We start from the raw sequence: 18,252 nt of genomic DNA on the forward strand, positions 1-18,252 counted from the left end.
GGTGCTGCGTATATGAGGAGTATATAGCGTATGCTAACAGAGGTGCTACGTTCAATTTCCCTTTATAAAGAGATGTGTGAGTAAGATATTCAAACTAACAGCAAATATATAGAGAATATTTCATTACTCATATTATTATTCTGTAGAATTGTGTGGAGCATATTAATGCGGGAAGTAAAACATTAGACTTGAACAAAGAAGACCCAGGAAAACATACTCAGAAGGGAGGTAAGAACATTTCTAAAACAATCCACAGCGAGGAGATTGGAACAAAACAAAATCCTCTAAACTGCATGCTCGCAAACGCCAGAAGCCTGACAAACAAGATGGAAGAACTAGAAGCAGAAATATCTACAGGTAACTTTGACATAGTGGGAATAACCGAGACATGGTTAGATGAAAGCTATGACTGGGCAGTTAACTTACAGGGTTACAGTCTGTTTAGAAAGGATCATAAAAATCGGAGAGGAGGAGGGGTTTGTCTCTATGTGAAGTCTTGTCTAAAGTCCACTTTAAGGGAGGATATTAGCGAAGGGAATGAGGATGTCGAGTCCATATGGGTCGAAATTCATGGAGGGAAAAATGGTAACAAAATTCTTATTGGGGTCTGTTACAAACCCCCAAATATAACAGAAAGCATGGAAAGTCTACTTCTAAAGCAGATAGATGAAGCTGCAACCCATAATGAGGTCCTGGTTATGGGGGACTTTAACTACCCGGATATTAACTGGGAAACAGAAACCTGTGAAACCCATAAAGGCAACAGGTTTCTGCTAATAACCAAGAAAAATTATCTTTCACAATTGGTGCAGAATCCAACCAGAGGAGCAGCACTTTTAGACCTAATACTATCTAATAGACCTGACAGAATAACAAATCTGCAGGTGGTCGGGCATCTAGGAAATAGCGACCACAATATTGTACAGTTTCACCTGTCTTTCACTAGGGGGACTTGTCAGGGAGTCACAAAAACATTGAACTTTAGGAAGGCAAAGTTTGAACAGCTTAGAGATGCCCTTAATCTGGTAGACTGGGACAATATCCTCAGAAATAAGAATACAGATAATAAATGGGAAATGTTTAAGAACATCCTAAATAGGCAGTGTAAGCGGTTTATACCTTGTGGAAATAAAAGGACTAGAAATAGGAAAAACCCAATGTGGCTAAACAAAGAAGTAAGACAGGCAATTAACAGTAAAAAGAAAGCATTTGCACTACTAAAGCAGGATGGCACCATTGAAGCTCTAAAAAACTATAGGGAGAAAAATACTTTATCTAAAAAACTAATTAAAGCTGCCAAAAAGGAAACAGAGAAGCACATTGCTAAGGAGAGTAAAACTAATCCCAAACTGTTCTTCAACTATATCAATAGTAAAAGAATAAAAACTGAAAATGTAGGCCCCTTAAAAAATAGTGAGGAAAGAATGGTTGTAGATGACGAGGAAAAAGCTAACATATTAAACACCTTCTTCTCCACGGTATTCACGGTGGAAAATGAAATGCTAGGTGAATAAAATTATTAGGTTCTGTAGAAGGACGTAGATCTGGGGATTTATTATGATGGAATATAGGCTGAACTGGATGGACAAATGTCTTTTTTCGGCCTTACTAACTATGTTACTATGTTACTATGTTACTATGTTACTATGTAATGCATTATTTACCAAAATGTCCAAGTGCAGACCCAAAAACCAACATCGGGCTCCCAGACACACAATTAAAGAGATCGTGAGAAGGGCAACATAATAAATAGTTATAATAATAGAATATATAGAGATTGAGAGTAGAAATTTGACCTTTGCACAATTTACAAAGGTTTCCAATAATTAATCCAAGGGGTCTGTATCATACATATTGAAAGGCGCCGTGATGGGGACCTCACAAAACATTTTGCAGTTATTACAAGAGGTATATATATAAAAAAAAAAAAAATCATGATTTTCTATTGGTTTAATAAATAGTGTATCTTTAACAGTTGTGCGACTGGCACAAAGCTTGTTGAGATACGCAAACAAGACTATTTATCTCTAATTTTCATGAGTTTGTTGTTGCCGTGTGTAATAAAGGTGATCTCTTAAAAAAAATTACCACACATTGCTAGATAGATTGAATTTTTACATAACACCTCTATGAGGGTACAGAGAAAAGCAAAATAGGACTGTGGTGAGCTGAGCTGTGGAGCCATTATCTTATAGGGTGATGCACCCCTGCACAAACCCAATGTAGGTATGATGGGGGAGGGCAGCTCCCCAAGATAGTAGAGGTGACAGCTGCAAGGCAGAGAGGATTGAACCGCTGTGGTAGTCGGGCGACGATGCAGCGAACCGCGCAAAAAATCTTTACAAGTAACACTGACTGGAAAAGAAAGAACAGGCTGTTACCCCTGTACCCCTGCCTAGAAGGCGTAAATTGTACTCTCAGGATAGAAGGATCTAATTTCCAACATCCATATACTGCAAAGGTGAATACTAGGGTTGAGCGAAACGGGTCGAACATTTTCAAAAGTCGCCGACTTTTGACAAAGTTGGGTTTCATGAAACCCGATCCGACCCCTGTGCGGGGTCGGCCATGCGGTACGCGACTTTCGCGCCAAAGTCGCGTTTCAATGACGCGAAAAGCGCCATTTCTCAGCCAATGAAGGTGGACGCAGAGTGTGGGCAGCATGATGACATAGGTCCTGGTCCCCACCATCTTAGAGAAGGGCATTGCAGTGATTGGCTTGCTGTCTGCGGCGTCACAGGGGCTATAAAGGGGAGTTCCCGCCGACCGCCATGTTACTGCTGCTGATCTGAGCTTAGGGAGAGGTTGCTGCCGCTTCGTCAGAAGCAGGGATAGCGTTAGGCAGGGTCCATTAACCACCAAACCGCTTGTGCTGTAGCGATTTCCACTGCCCAACACCACCTTCGGTGTGCAGGGACAGTGGAAGCTACATTTTTTTTTTTCCTCAGCGCTGTAGCTCATTGGGCTGCCCTAGAAGGCTCCCTGATAGCTGCATTGCTGTGTGTACGCCGCTGTGCAAACCAACTGCTTTTTTCAAAGCACAAATCCTCTTGTTCCTTCCTTTCTGCACAGCTATCTTTTTTGTTTGTCCACACTTTTTATTTAATTTGTGCATCAGTCCACTCCTTATTGCTGCCTGCCATACCTGGCTGAGATTACTGCAGGGAGATAGTAATTGAAGGACAGTTCCTTTTTATTTTTATTTTTTTTTGTGGGAGATTAAGATTGACATTTCTGCTAGAGTGCCATCTCTGTCTGTGCCATCTCTCACTCAGTGGGCCATAGAAAGCCTATTTATTTTTTTGCTTGATTTGGGTTCTAAATTCTACCTGAAAAAATCAATAAATCAATCAGTGGGAGATTAATATTGGCCTTCGGGCTTGTGTGCCAGTCCTGAGCGTGCCATCTCTCTCTCTCAGATAGTGGGCCATAGAAAGCCTATTTATTATTTTTTTTATTGGGTTTATAAATTTTCCCTGGAAAAAAAAAAAAAAAGTGGGAGATTAATATTGGCCTCTGGGCTTGTGTGCCAGTCCTAAGCGTGCCATCTCTCTCTCTCAGATAGTGGGCCATAGAAAGCCTATTTATTATTATTTTTTTTATTGGGTTTATAAATTTTCCCTGGAAAAAAAAAAAATGGGAGATTAATATTGGCCTCTGGGCTTGTGTGCCAGTCCTGAGCGTGCCATCTCTCTCACAAATAGTGGGCCATAGAAAGCCTATTAATTTTTTTGCTTGATTTGGGTTCCAAAATCTACCTGAAAAAATCACTAAATCAATCAGTGGGAGATAAATATTGGCCTCTGGGCTTGTGTGCCACTCCTGACTCCTGTGTGCGTCCTCTCTCACTCAGTGGGCCCTAGAAAGCCTATTTTTTGTTTTTTTTGTTTTCTAAATTCTCCCTGAAAAAATCATTTTATTTTATTTGGTTTCTAAATTATTCCTGAAAAAAATCATTTTTTTTGTATTTTTTTTTTCTAAAGTCTCCCTGAAAAAAAAAAAAAAAAACAAATCAGTGGGAGATTAATATTGCCCTTTCTGCTTGTGTGCCAGTCTTGACTCCTGGGTGTGCCATCTCTCTCTCTCCAATTGTGGGCCATAGAAAGCCTATTAATTTTTTTGCTTGATTTGGGTTCCAAAATCTACCTGAAAAAATCACTAAATCAATCAGTGGGAGATAAATATTGGCCTCTGGGCTTGTGTGCCACTCCTGACTCCTGTGTGCGTCCTCTCTCACTCACTGGGCCCTAGAAAGGCTATTTTATGTTTTATTTGTTTTCTAAATTCTCCCTGAAAAAATCATTTCATTTTATTTGGTTTATAAATTCTTCCTTGAAAAATCATTTTTTTTTTTTTTTTTCTGAAGTCTCCTTTTTAAAAAAAAAAACACAAATCAGTGGGAGATTAATATTTACATTTGCGCTTCAGTGACAGTCCTGCGTGTGTGACATCTCTCTCATTTGTTGCCACCAACAACAGAGTGTGTAACATTGTGCCTGATTTTCGTTGTGGTCTCACCCACCTGTAAAGGGGTAGCTAAATCATACTGAAGTTATAGCTCACCGTGTAAGTTGTGTGACTGCAACAAATACCGTTAGTTTGGTAACGTTTTTAAAACAATGAGGAAGTCTGGTGGAAGAGGTCGTGGCCGGGGGCGTTCATTGTCAGCTGGTAATGAGGGTAGTGGTAGTGGTGGAGCATCAGGTGGTCGTGGGAAAAAAAATATTGCACCTAAGTCTGGAGCTGTGGAGCCAGGTTCGTTGTCTGGCTACACAAGGCCTCGAACGCTCCCTTTTCTGGGAGTAGGAAAACCGCTTTTAAAGCCGGAGCAGCAAGAGCAAGTTTTGGCTTATCTTGCTGACTCAGCCTCTAGCTCTTTTGCCTCCTCTCGTGAAACTGGTAAAAGTAAAAGCAGCGCGTCGTTAGTGGATGTTCACGGTCAGGGACAAGTCGCTTCCTTGTCCTCTTCAGCAAAAACAACAACAGAGAAGAATGCAGCAGGCGACACAACGGGTTACTCCATGGAGCTCTTTACACATACCGTCCCTGGCTTAGAAAGTGAAGCAGTTAACAGTCCATGCCCATTACAAGTTGAATCTGACATGGAGTGCACTGATGCACAGCCACAGCCAGACTACTATGCTGGTCCTTTGACTCAGACCACAACATTGCCCTCGCAGGGTGCTGATCAAGAATCAGACCCTGATGAGACTATGTTGCCCCATCACGAACGCTATACCACCGACCGACAAGGTGACACAGACGAAGTTGCACACGAGCTACAAGAAGAGGTAATAGATGACCCAGTTCTTGACCCCGATTGGCAGCCATTGGGGGAACAGGGTGCAGGCGGCAGCAGTTCTGAAGCGGAGGAGGAGGGGCCGCAGCAGGCATCAACATCGCAACAGGTTCCATCTGCCGGGCCCGTATCTTGCCCAAAACGCGTGGCAAAGCCAAAACCTGTTGGAGAACAGCGTGGCCATCCGGTTAAAGCTCAGTCTGCAATGCCTGAAAAGGTATCCGATGCTAGAAAGAGTGCAGTCTGGCATTTTTTTAAGCAACATCCAATTGATCAGCGCAAAGTCATCTGTCAAAAATGTTCAACTACCTTAAGCAGAGGGCAGAATCTGAAAAGTCTCAATACAAGTTGCATGCATAGACATTTAACCACCATGCATTTGCAAGCTTGGACTAATTACCAAACGTCCCTTAAGGTTGTAGCACCCTCGGCCAATGAAGCTAGTCATCAACGCAACATCCCTTCCGGCAGTGTAGGGCCACCATTTTCTTCACCACCTGCAGTATCTGTGCAGGTTTCTTTGCCAGGCCAAAGAAGTCAGGGTCAGGGAATCACCAGTTTCGTAGTAGGAAACACTGCATCTAGGGCACCGGCGGCAACAATACCATCTCCCACCGTCTCTCAGTCTGCCATGTCCACCGGCACCCCCGCTAGTTCCACGATCTCCAGCTCTCCAGTCCAGCTCACCCTACATGAGACTATGGTTAGAAAAAGGAAGTACTTAGCCTCGCATCCGTGTACACAGGGTTTGAACGCCCACATAGCTAGACTAATCTCGTTAGAGATGATGCCCTACCGGTTAGTTGAAAGCGAAGCTTTCAAAGCCCTGATGGACTACGCTGTACCACGCTACGAGCTACCCAGTCGACACTTATTTTCCAGAAAAGCCATCCCAGCCCTCCACCAGCATGTTAAAGAGCGCATCGTCCATGCACTCAGGCAATCTGTGAGCACAAAGGTGCACCTGACAACAGATGCATGGACCAGTAGGCATGGCCAGGGACGTTACGTGTCCATCACGGCACACTGGGTAAATGTGGTGGATGCAGGGTCCACAGGGGACAGCAAGTTTGGGACAGTTCTGCCTAGCCCACGGTCTAGGAAACAGTTGGCTGTAGCCATTCGCACCCCCTCCTCCTCCTCCTCGTCCTCCTGCAGAAGCGAGACCTCGTCCACAGACCGCAGTCGCACAACCACTCCATCCGCAGCTGCCACTGTTGCACACCAGGTCTCCCATTATGGGGCAGCTACTGGCAAACGTCAGCAGGCTGTATTGGCTATGAAGTGTTTGGGCGACAACAGACACACCGCTGAAGTTCTGTCCGAGTTCTTGCAGAAAGAAACGCAGTCGTGGCTGGGCACTGTAGATCTTGAGGCAGGCAAGGTAGTGAGTGATAACGGAAGGAATTTCATGGCTGCCATCTCCATTTCCCAACTGAAACACATTCCTTGCCTGGCTCACACCTTAAATCTGGTGGTGCAGTGCTTCCTGAAAAGTTATCCGGGGTTATCCGACCTGCTCCTCAAAGTACGTGGACTTTGCTCACATATCCGCCGTTCGCCCGTACACTCCAGCCGTATGCAGACCTATCAGCGTTCTTTGAACCTTCCCCAGCATCGCCTAATCATAGACGTTGCAACAAGGTGGAACTCAACACTGCACATGCTTCAGAGACTGTGTGAACAGAGGCGGGCTGTTATGTTTTTGTGGGAGGATACACATACACGGGCAGGCAGTAGGATGGCAGACATGGAGTTGTCAGGTGTGCAGTGGTCGAAGATTCATGACATGTGTCAAGTCCTTCAGTGTTTTGAGGAATGCACACGGCTGGTTAGTGCAGACAACTAGTGTTGAGCATTCCGATACCGCAAGTATCGGGTATCGGCCGATATTTGCGGTATCGGAATTCCGATACCGAATTCCGATACTTCCCGCGTATCGGATACCGGAATCGGAAGTTCCCAGAATTCAAACTGAACGCAGCAGCCAATGAGGAATGATTGGAAGTATGGGCACATCCTGTTTAGCATGGTGGGCATGTAAGTACTGGCAAGGCTGTGATTGGCTGCTGAAATGATGTCACTCTGCACTATAAAAAACGCTGCCGCCATTTTGCGCTCACTCTGCTGTGATTTCAGTTAGGGACAGGACGCTGTGTTCTAACTGAGGGCCAGTTGAGCTAGCTAATTGCTTTATTTTCCTTTCCAAAGGCTTATTTAGCAAAACGCTGTGTGTTCTTCACTGTTCACCTTGCTCTTGCCTTGCAGCGCTGTTTTAACAGTGTGCAGCTCACTCTGTAGTCTGTGTGCAGCCATATACCCGGTTGTATTCAGCTCAGGGGGGGTTCACACTGCCTCACACAGTTGTCCTTTTTTGCTCATAGTGCAGCCTGCTGCACATTTTTTCTCAAATTTCCTATTAGTGTTTTTCCAGCCGTCTCCAGCTAAATTGTGGAAAAACACTACATAGGATAACCTAGAGGGGGGTTTTTGGGCCTTGCAGTGCCGTTTACGGCTGTCTGCAGGTCTCCGTGTGAGCCCAGCTCGCCCTGTAGTCTGTGTGCAGCCATAGCCAGTTGGATTCAGCTCAGGGTTCGTTACTGGCTCATACCTTGAGAAAAATTTTCCTTTCTTTCAAATAGTGCAGCCTGTTTAAAAATTTTTAAAAAAATTCCCTATTAGTGTTTTTCCACCCGTCTCCAGCTAAATAGTGGAAAAACACTACATAGGATAACCTAGAGGGGGTTTATTGGGCCTTGCAGCGCCGTTTACGGCTGTCTGCACGGTCTCTGTGTGAGCGCAGCTCGCCCTGTAGTCTGTGTGCAGCTATAGCCGGTTGGATTCAGCTCAGGGTGCGTTACTGCCTCATACCTTGAAAAACAATTTTCTTTTTTTCAAATAGTGCAGCCTGTTTAAAATTTAAAAAAAAAAATTCCTATTAGTGTCTTTCCACCCGTCTCCAGCTAAATAGTGGAAAAACACTGCATAGGATAACCTAGAGGGGGTTTTTTGGCCTTGCAGCGCCGTTTACGGCTGTCTGCACGGTCTCTGTGTGAGCGCAGCTCGCCCTGTAGTCTGTGTGCAGCCATAGCCGGTTGGATTCAGCTCAGGGTGCGTTACTGCCTCATACCTTGAAAAACAATTTCCTTTTTTTCAAATAGTGCAGCCTGTTTAAAATTTAAAAAAAAAAATTCCTATTAGTGTCTTTCCACCCGTCTCCAGCTAAATAGTGGAAAAACACTACATAGGATAACCTAGAGGAGGGTTTTTTGGCCTTGCAGCGCCGTTTACGGCTGTCTGCACGGTCTCCGTGTGATTTAAACTAGCTCTGTAGCCCGATCTGCACAAAAAAAAAAAAGTAAAGTTCACCAAACACCACTTAACACTTGTGTAGGCCACATTTGAAAAATAATAAAGTTTAGTCCACACTTTACAACATTAGTGTTTCTTACACCTGTTAGAAGGAGCATTTCAGGAATAAGCACGCTAAGGCCTTAGTACTTTTCTGCTTATCTTTATCTGTCAACCAAGATGAAGAGGGCAGGGAGTAAGGCACGTGGGCGTGGGCGCGGAGCAGGGAGAGGAGCAGGGAGAGGACGTGGTGATTCTGTGCCTGCTGCGGGCGCCGGTGACTCGTCGTCACTCAGTTTCAGCAGGGAACAGTCCTTCATGCGCAGCTTTGTCGGAGAGCGCCGTGCACCGCTGCTGCGTGAAGACCAAATTGAAGCCGTTGTCGGGTGGATGGCAGCTAACGCCTCGGCATCGACTTCAGTTAGTGCCACATCCTCTCAGGCACAGAGCACTGGAGAGCAGCCATCTGTCTCTTCACCACCTGCCAAATTGGCCAGGCAGTCAGAGAGCCCAGGACAGGAGCCGTCTCTACTTCTGTTCTCTGAATCTCTTGGCTTGGAAACAGGGGGCCAGCCAAGCAGCATTGGAGAAATGGAAGAAGAGGCAGTGTGCAGTGATGCCCAACAGCTTTTTCTCTCTGACTCTGAAGAGGCAGGTGGGCCAGTGCCTCCGGTGACCACAGCGCAGTACGCATCTGATGATGAAACTCAGGTGCCGCTTTCTGGTGCGTACTGTGCTGCCGAGACTACCCAGGAGGAGCAGTTGGTGGCAGAGGGTAGTGGAGATGATGAGGTCCTTGACCCATCGTGGCGTGAGGAACAGGAAGGTGGTGGGAGCAGCTCTGAGGAAGAGCTTCCTCTTACGGGCCAAAGAGGGAGAGGGAGGGGGAAGACTGCGGAGCCTGTAGCCTCCACTTTGGCATCCGTTAGGAGCCTGTCTCTTTCCAAAGCCAAAAAGGGCGCTCCCAAGACTTGCAGTGCCTGGTCCTTTTTTGACACAGTTGCAGATGACATTTGTTTTGTCAAATGCAAGCTGTGTCATCAGAAAGTAAAAAGAGGTAAAAGTGTCAGCAACCTCAATACCACAAATATGTGGAAACATGTGCGGACCAGGCACGCGGTGGAGTTACAGAAACACAGTGAAGACGTAGGCCAACCAACAGCGGCAGCTACCACCTCTGCATCTCGTGTTGCCTCTTCCTCCACTGTTGTCCAGAGACCTAGTGTAATTCCACCCACAGCACCACCTTCCCAGTCATCCTCACACTCCCAGTCTACTCTACAGCCATCGGTAGTAAAGGCATGGGAGAAAAGGCGGGCATTCTCGGCCAACCACCCCCGAGCACAGGCTCTGAATGCAGGCATTGCCAAACTGTTGTCCCTGGAAATGCTCTCGTTCAGGCTGGTGGAGACTGACAGCTTCCGTGACTTGATGGCATTGGCAGTCCCACAGTACAAGGTGCCCAGCCGCTTTTACTTCAGCAGGCAGGCTGTCCCTGCCCTGCACAGGCATGTTGAGGCAAACATAAAACATGCGCTACTGAACGCCGTCAGTAGCAAGGTCCACCTCACCACCGATGCGTGGACCAGTCAGCATGGACAGGGGCGATATGTTTCCCTCACTGCCCATTGGGTTAATGTTGTTGAGCCAGGTACAGATCGTGCGAGTGGCGCAGGACGTGTCCTGCCCACTCCAAGGATTGCAGGAATCCAGTCTGTACGCATCGACTCCTCCTCTTACACCAGTTCCTCAGATTCCTCTCTGCAGGATCCGTCACAGTCCACCTCCACATGGACCCGTGAACGTTTACCTATGACCGACATGAGCACAGCCGTGGCCAAACGTCAGCAGGCCGTCTTGAAACTAGTTTCATTGGGGCATCGAAGCCACACAGCGCAGGAGCTCTGGAATGCCATCAAGCAGGAGAGCGATGTGTGGTTACTGCCAGCGAATCTCCAGCCAGGCATGGTAGTGTGTGACAATGGCCGAAATCTGGTGGCAGCTTTGGCCCTTGGCAACCTCACTCACATCCCATGTCTGGCACATGTGCTCAATTTGGTTGTGCAGAGTTTTCTGAGGGACTATCCGGATCTTGATGCCCTGCTGAACAAGGTCCGCCTAGAGTGTGCTCACTTGCGGCGTTCCAGCTTGGCCAGATCCCGCATTGCTGCTCTGCAGCGCCGATTCCGCCTTCCGGAACACCGCATCATATGTGACCTACCTACCCGGTGGAATTCCACGTTACATATGTTGGAGCGGTTGTGTGAGCAGCAGCAAGCAGTTATGGAGTACCAGCTGCATCAGGCGCAAAGAAGTCGCAGTCAGCGCCGATCAGACTTCACAACCACAGAGTGGGCCACTATGAAGGACGTCTGCCAGGTTTTGCGTCCTTTTGATTATTCCACGCGGATGGCAAGTGCAGATGATGCACTAGTCAGCATGACTGTCCCCCTTATCTGCCTGCTTCAGCAAACTTTGCAAGGGTTAAGGGATGATGTTGTGGAAGAGGTGGAGGATGAGGAGTCACCTTTTCCATCAGCTTTTGGAGAGTCAGCGCCACGTGGTTCCTCACAAAGGGGTACGCAGGGGCCAATTTGTGAGGAGGATGAGGAGGAGTCAATGGAGGAGGAAGAGCTCCATCCAGAGGAGGGAGCGACACAATTGTCCAGTGGTCAGTGTGTACAGCGAGGGTGGGGTGATGACGAGCGGGCAGAGATCATGTCTCAAGCAGGGGACAGCGTTTCTGGGCCAGTTGGCACTCTGCAGCACATGGTGGATTTCATGCTGCAGTGCCTGAGAAACGACCGCCGCATCGACCACATTCTCAACATGCCTGATTATTGGGTGTTCACCCTCCTCGATCCTCGCTACCGGGACAACGTCCAAAACCTCATCCCTGCGTTGACCCGGGAGCGTAAATTGCGGGAGTACCACGACAAACTGGTGAATTCCATCATCTTCTCCTGTCCAACTGAGAGGAGTGCTGCTAGTGCTTTACAAAGCAGCTCAGTGCGTCGAGGCAGTGGGGGAGGCTCTGCCCAAAGAGGGAGCAGAAGCAGTGCCTCTGCCCAAGGCAAGCCCAGTATGGCACAACTCTGGCACACTTTTGTGTGCCCGCCCCAAATGTCTACACCATCACCGGCGGCTCCAGTCAGCAGGAGGCAACGGTTCCGTCAGATGGTGACAGACTACATGGCTTGCCCTCTTACTGTACTCCCAGACGGCTCTTCCCCGTTCAAGTTTTGGGTCTCTAAGCTGGATACATGGCCAGAGCTAAGCCAGTATGCATTGGAGGTGCTGGCTTGCCCTGCGGCTAGTGTCTTATCGGAACGTGTCTTTAGTGCCGCAGGTGGTGTACTAACAGACCGTCGCATGCGACTATCCTCCGATAACGTTGACCGGCTTACTTTCCTGAAAATGAACCAGGCCTGGATCTCGCAGGAATTTGCCACTCCTCTGCCTGATTAAGTAATTGGGTGTCATCCAGGTCTCCTGCTGTGTTCATCTTTCTACCACCTGAACTGCTATTCCTGGGCTCCAACACCGCCAGTTGCGGCTCAGAAGTGCAGGCTGCACAGTAAAAACATACGACCCAGTGTTATTGGGTTTCAGTAACGTCAGCTGATCCCCAGCTGTGTAGCCGGCAATGTGTCCTGCGATCGCCACGCTGGCACAACAACCTAAATGTAAGGGAACCTGTCCCCCCCCCCCCGTCGTTTGTTACTGAAAGAGCCATCTTGTGCAGCAGTAATGCTGCACAAGGAAAAGGTAGCTCTTTTTTTTTAGCTCCTTGCACACGCAGAACTTAACACTTATAAAATGTGTTCACTGATACCGTTATACTGTCCCGGAGCTGGGACTTTCCTTCGCAATGTGACGCAGCACAGCCGTCATTCCTACCCCCTTGGTGCCATGCGCTGCCTCCTCAGCGTTGTTTTAAGCTGTCACGGAGCCTGCGCTGTTCTGTTATCCCTTGGGCATGCCCTATTTGCGCTGCCTGTCTTCTGACATAATTTGGTGTCAGGCTGGCTGCGCCTGTGCGGCCGCGCTGCCCGAGATTCCGCCTCGCTGTGTCTTCTGATTGAGTCACACTGCGGGCCTGGGATCCATGGCCATGCGCAGTGCATATCTTCCCCTCGGGCTCTCGCTCATTTCCTTCCGCCTTCTTTAGACTGTGCGCCGTCAGCTGATCCCTAATAGCATGCCACGACCGTGACACCGCACAGTCTGAAGAAGAGGGAAGGAGGGGAGTGAGAGTCGAGGATATGCACTGTGCATGTCCATGGTTCCAAGGCCCGCAGTGGGATTACGTTGGACGAGACTGCGAGGTGGGATCTGGAGCAGCGTGGACGCACAGGCAGTAACAGCCTGACACCAAATTATGTCAGAAGACAGGCAGCGCTAATTGGGCATGGCCAAGGGCTAACAGAACAGCGCAGGCTCCGTGACAGCTTAAAACAACGCTGAGGAGGCAGCGCACGGCACCAAGGGGATAGGAATGTCAGCTGTGCTGTGTCCCATTACGAAGGAAATTCGCACCTCCGGGACGGTTTAACGGTATAAGGGGACACATTTTTAGTGTTTACTTCGGTGTTTGCAAGGAGCATAATTAAAAGAACCACCTTTTCCTTTTGCATCGTTAGTGCTGCACAAGATGGCTCTTTCAGCTACAAACGTCTTGGGGGGGGGTTAAAGGTTCCCTTTCAACTTGCTCCAATCAGGCTTCGGCCTACACTCTGTTCCTCTGCTCCTCCTGCTGTCCCTGGGCTCTAACACCGCCAGTTGGTGCCTGGAAGTGCTGTGTGCACAGTCAACAGTCGCTCCTCTGTTATTGGGGTTCAGTAACGTCAGCTGATCCCCAGCTGTGTGTGCGGCAATACCTCCAATCTGCTCCTCCTGCTGTCCCTGGGCTCTAACACCGCCAGTTGGTGCCTGGAAGTGCTGTGTGCACAGTCAACAGTCGCTCCTCTGTTATTGGGGTTCAGTAACGTCAGCTGATCCCCAGCTGTGTGTGCGGCAATACCTCCAATCTGCTCCTCCTGCTGTCCCTGGGCTCTAACACCGCCAGTTGGTGCCTGGAAGTGCTGTGTGCACAGTCAACAGTCGCTCCTCTGTTATTGGGGTTCAGTAACGTCAGCTGATCCCCAGCTGTGTGTGCGGCAATACCTCCAATCTGCTCCTCCTGCTGTCCCTGGGCTCTAACACCGCCAGTTGGTGCCTGGAAGTGCTGTGTGCACAGTCAACAGTCGCTCCTCTGTTATTGGGGTTCAGTAACGTCAGCTGATCCCCAGCTGTGTGTGCGGCAATACCTCCAATCTGCTCCTCCTGCTGTCCCTGGGCTCTAACACCGCCAGTTGGTGCCTGGAAGTGCTGTGTGCACAGTCAACAGTTGCTCCTCTGTTATTGGGGTTCAGTAACGTCAGCTGATCCCCAGCTGTGTATCCGGCAACGTGTCATGCGACCGCCACGCTGGCACAACTAAAATGTAAGGGGACCTGTCCCCCCCCCCCCAGGCGTTTGTTACTGAAAGAGCCACCATGTGCAGCACTAATACTGCACAAGGGAAAGGTCGCTCTTGAAATTATGATCCTTGCAAACGCTGAACTACACACTCATGTAATGTGTCCCCTCACACCGTCCAACCGTCCCGGAGGTGGGACTTTCCTTTGTAATGTGACGCAGCACAGCCGTCATTGCTACCCCCTTGGCACCGTGCGCTGCCTCCTTAGCGTTGTTTGATTCCGTCATGGACCCTGCGCTGTTATGTTATCCCTTGGCCATGCACAGTTTGCGCTGCCCGTCCTCTGACATCATTTGTTGTCGTCCTGGCTGCGCCTGTGCGTCCACGCTGCCCGAAATCACACCTCGCAGTGTCGTCTAATGTGATCCCACAGTGGGCCTGGTGTCCATGGCCATGCGCAGTGCATATACTAGCCTCTCACTCCCCTTCTTCACGCTTCTTCAGACTAGGCGGCGTCAGCTGATCCCTAATAGCATGCCACGGCCGTGACGCCGCACAGTCTGAAGAAGCAGGAAGGAGGTGAGTGAGAGGCGATGATATGCACTGCGCATGCCCATGGATCCCTGGCCCGCAGTGGGACTACATTAGATGACACTGCAAGGTTGGATCTAGGGCAGCTTGGAGGCACAGGCACTGCCAGCCTGACACCTACATGATGTCAGAAGACGGGCACCGCTAACTGTGCATGGCCAAGGGATAACATTACAGCGCGGGCTCCGTGACAGAACCAAACAACGTTGAGGAGGTGGCGCCCGGCACCAAGGGTGTTGGAATGACGGCTGTGCTGTGTCACATTACAAAGGAAAGTCCCACTTCCGGGATGGTTTGACGGTGTGAGGGGACACATTATATGAGTGTGTGCTTCAGCGTTTGCAAGGAGCATAATTTTCGGAGCCACCATTTTCCATGTGCAGTATTACTGCTGTACAAGATGGCTCTTTCAGCAACAAATGCCTGGCGGGGGGGGGGTTAAAGGTTCCCTTTCAACTTGCTCCACTGCAGGCTTCGGCCTACACTCTGCTCCTCTTTGATTCCCTGGGTTTCAACACTGTCAGTTGCCACCTGGAAGTGTTGTCTACACAGAAAAAACACTAGGTGATGTGTCAGTGGGGTTCAGCACCGCCAGCTGTTCCCCTGCTGTGTAGTCGGCAACGTGTCCAGCACAAGCCACGCTGGCACAACAGAACAAAAGCTGCCACCAGTGCAGGCTTCGGCCTACACTCTGCTCCTCTCCTCCTCCTGCTGACCCTGGGCTCAAACACCGCTAGTTTTTGCCCGGAAGTGCTAGCTGCACAGAGAAAAACACCAGCCAATGTGTTAGTGGGGTTCAGCACCGCCAGCTGTTCCCCTGCTGTGTAGCCGGCAACGTGACCTGCAAACGCCACGCAGGCACATGAACTGAAATTAAAGGGAACCTGGCCCCACCCCCCCAGGTGTTTCTATGTATAACAGCCACCTAGTACAGCAGTACTGCTGCATTTGTACAAGGTGGCTGACTTTTTCTCCTTGCCCACGTGGAATTCAACACGTACAAAATGTGTCTCATTGAGACCATTCCACTGTCCCTGAGGTGTGACTTTCCTTTCTAATGATACGCAGCACCCCCCTTGGTAGCGTTTCCCGTCTTTTGTCATCATGGTTAACTGGCTGCGCCTGTGCATCCGCCCTGCTAGAAACAACGCCCCTCGTTGTCATATTTATTTTGTCAGCGAGGGTGTGGTTTATGGGCACGAGCAGTGCATATGTTCGCCTGTCTTAACTCATCTCCTTCCGCCTTCTTCAGACTGTGCGGCCTCCTGGCCGTGGTAGGCGATAAGGGATCAGCTGAGGCCGCCCAGTCTGAAGCAGGTGTAAGGACATGTGTGAGCGGCAAACATATTTACTGCACAAGGCCACGAATCCCAGCCACGCAGTGTGATTTTTTGAAAACACACTGTGGGTCTGGGATTCATGTCCATCGCTAACCGCAACGGCCGACATGAAATGAGGTCAGAAGACAGGAAGCGCTCACAGCGCATGGCCAAGGGATCACAATAGCGCAGACTCCTGTACAGCAAATAACAACGCTCAGGAATCTGCGCCCAGTACCTAGGTGCAAATTTTGACACCTGTGCTGCGTCTCCTTAAAAAGACAAGTCACGCCTCCACAACTGTTTGACAGTATAATGGGCTAAATAGTGTACGTGTTTTATTCAGCGTGTGCAAGGAGCAAACTAAATAGAGCAACCTTTTACTTGTGCAGCATTAATGCTGCACAAGGTGTGGCTCTTGTACCTTGCAACACCTGAGGGGGGGTTAAAGGTAACCTTTGAAATTGGTTCAACTAGGCTTCGGCCTACACTCTGCTCCTCTCCTCCTCCTGCTGACCCTGGGCTCTAACACCGCCAGTTTTTGCCCGGACATGCGATCTGCACAGAGAAAAACACCAGTCAATGTGTCAGTGGGGTTCAGCACCGCCAGCTGTTCCCCTGCTGTGTAGCTTGCATCGTGTCCAGCACAAGCCACGCTGGCACAACCGACCAAAAGCTGCCACCAGTGCAGGCTTCGGCCTACACATTGCTCCTCTCCTCCTCCTGCTGACCCTGGGCTCTAACACCGCCAGTTTTTGCCCAGACATGTGAGCTGCACAGAGAAAAACACCAGTCAATGTGTCAGTGGGGTTCAGCAACGCCAGCTGTTCCCCTGCTGTGTAGCTTGCAACATGACCTGCAAACGCCACGCAGGCACATGAACTGAAATTGAAGGGAGCCTGCCCCCCACCCCCAGGTGTTTCTATGTATAACAGCCACCTTGTACAGCAGTACTGCTGCATTTGTACAAGGTGGCTGACTTTTTCTCCTTGCCCACGTGGAACGCAACACGTACAAAATGTGTCTCATTGAGACCATTCCACTGTCCCTGAGGTGTGACTTTCCTTTCTAATGATACGCAGCACCATCCTTGTTAGCGCTGCCCGTCTTTTGACATCATTGGTTAGCTGGCTGCGCCTGTGCGTCTGCCCTGCTCGAAACAACGCCCCTCGGTGTCTTATTTTTTTGGACAGCGAGGGTGTGATTGATGGGCACGAGCAGTGCATATGTTCCCCTGTCTTCACTCCCCTCCTTCCGCCTTCTTCTGACTGTGCGGCCTCATGGCCGCGGCAGGCGATAAGGGATCAGATGAGGCCGCCCAGTCTGAAGCAGGTGTAAGGACATGTGTGAGCGTCAAACATATTTACTGCACAAGGCCACGAATCCCAGCCACGCAGTGTGATTTTTTGAAAACACACTGTGGGTCTGGGATTCATGCCCATCGCTAACCGCAACGGCCGACATGAAATGAGGTCAGAAGACAGGAAGCGCTCACAGCGCATGGCCAAGGGATCACAATAGCGCAGACTCCTGTACAGCAAATAACAACGCTCAGGAAGCTGCGCCCAGCACCTAGGTGTAAATTTTGACACCTGTGCTGCATCTCCTTCAAAAGACAAGTCACGCCTCCACTACTGTTTGACAGTATAATGGGCTAAATAGTGTACGTGTTTTATTCAGCGTGTGCAAGGAGCAAAATTAAGAGAGCAACCTTTGACTTGTGCATCATTAATGCAGTTCAAGGTGTGGCTCTTGTACCTTGCAACACCTGAGGGGGGTTAAAGGTTACCTTTGAAATTGGTTCAACTAGGCTTCGACCTATACTCTGCTCCTCTCCTCCTCCTGCTGACCCTGGGCTATAACACCGCCAGTTGTAGCCTGGAAGTGCTAGCTGCACAGAGAAAAACACCAGCCAATGTGTTAGTGGGGTTCAGCACCGCCAGCTGTTCCCCTGCTGTGTAGCCGACATCGTGTCCAGCACAAGCCACGCTGGCACAACCGACCAAAAGCTGCCACCAGTGCAGGCTTCGGCCCACACTCTGCTCCTCTCCTCCTCCTGCTGACCCTGGGCTCAAACACCGCCAGTTTCTGCCCGGACATGCTAGCTGCACAGAGAAAAACACCCACCATTGTGTCAGTGGGGTTCAGCACCGCCAGCTGTTCCCCCGCTGTGTAGCCGGCATCGTGTCCAGCACAAGCCACGCTGGCACAACTGACCAAAAGCTGCCACC

The sequence above is a fragment of the Ranitomeya imitator genome, chromosome 2 (assembly GCF_032444005.1).
Source record: "Ranitomeya imitator isolate aRanImi1 chromosome 2, aRanImi1.pri, whole genome shotgun sequence".
Classification (NCBI taxonomy): domain Eukaryota; kingdom Metazoa; phylum Chordata; class Amphibia; order Anura; family Dendrobatidae; genus Ranitomeya; species Ranitomeya imitator.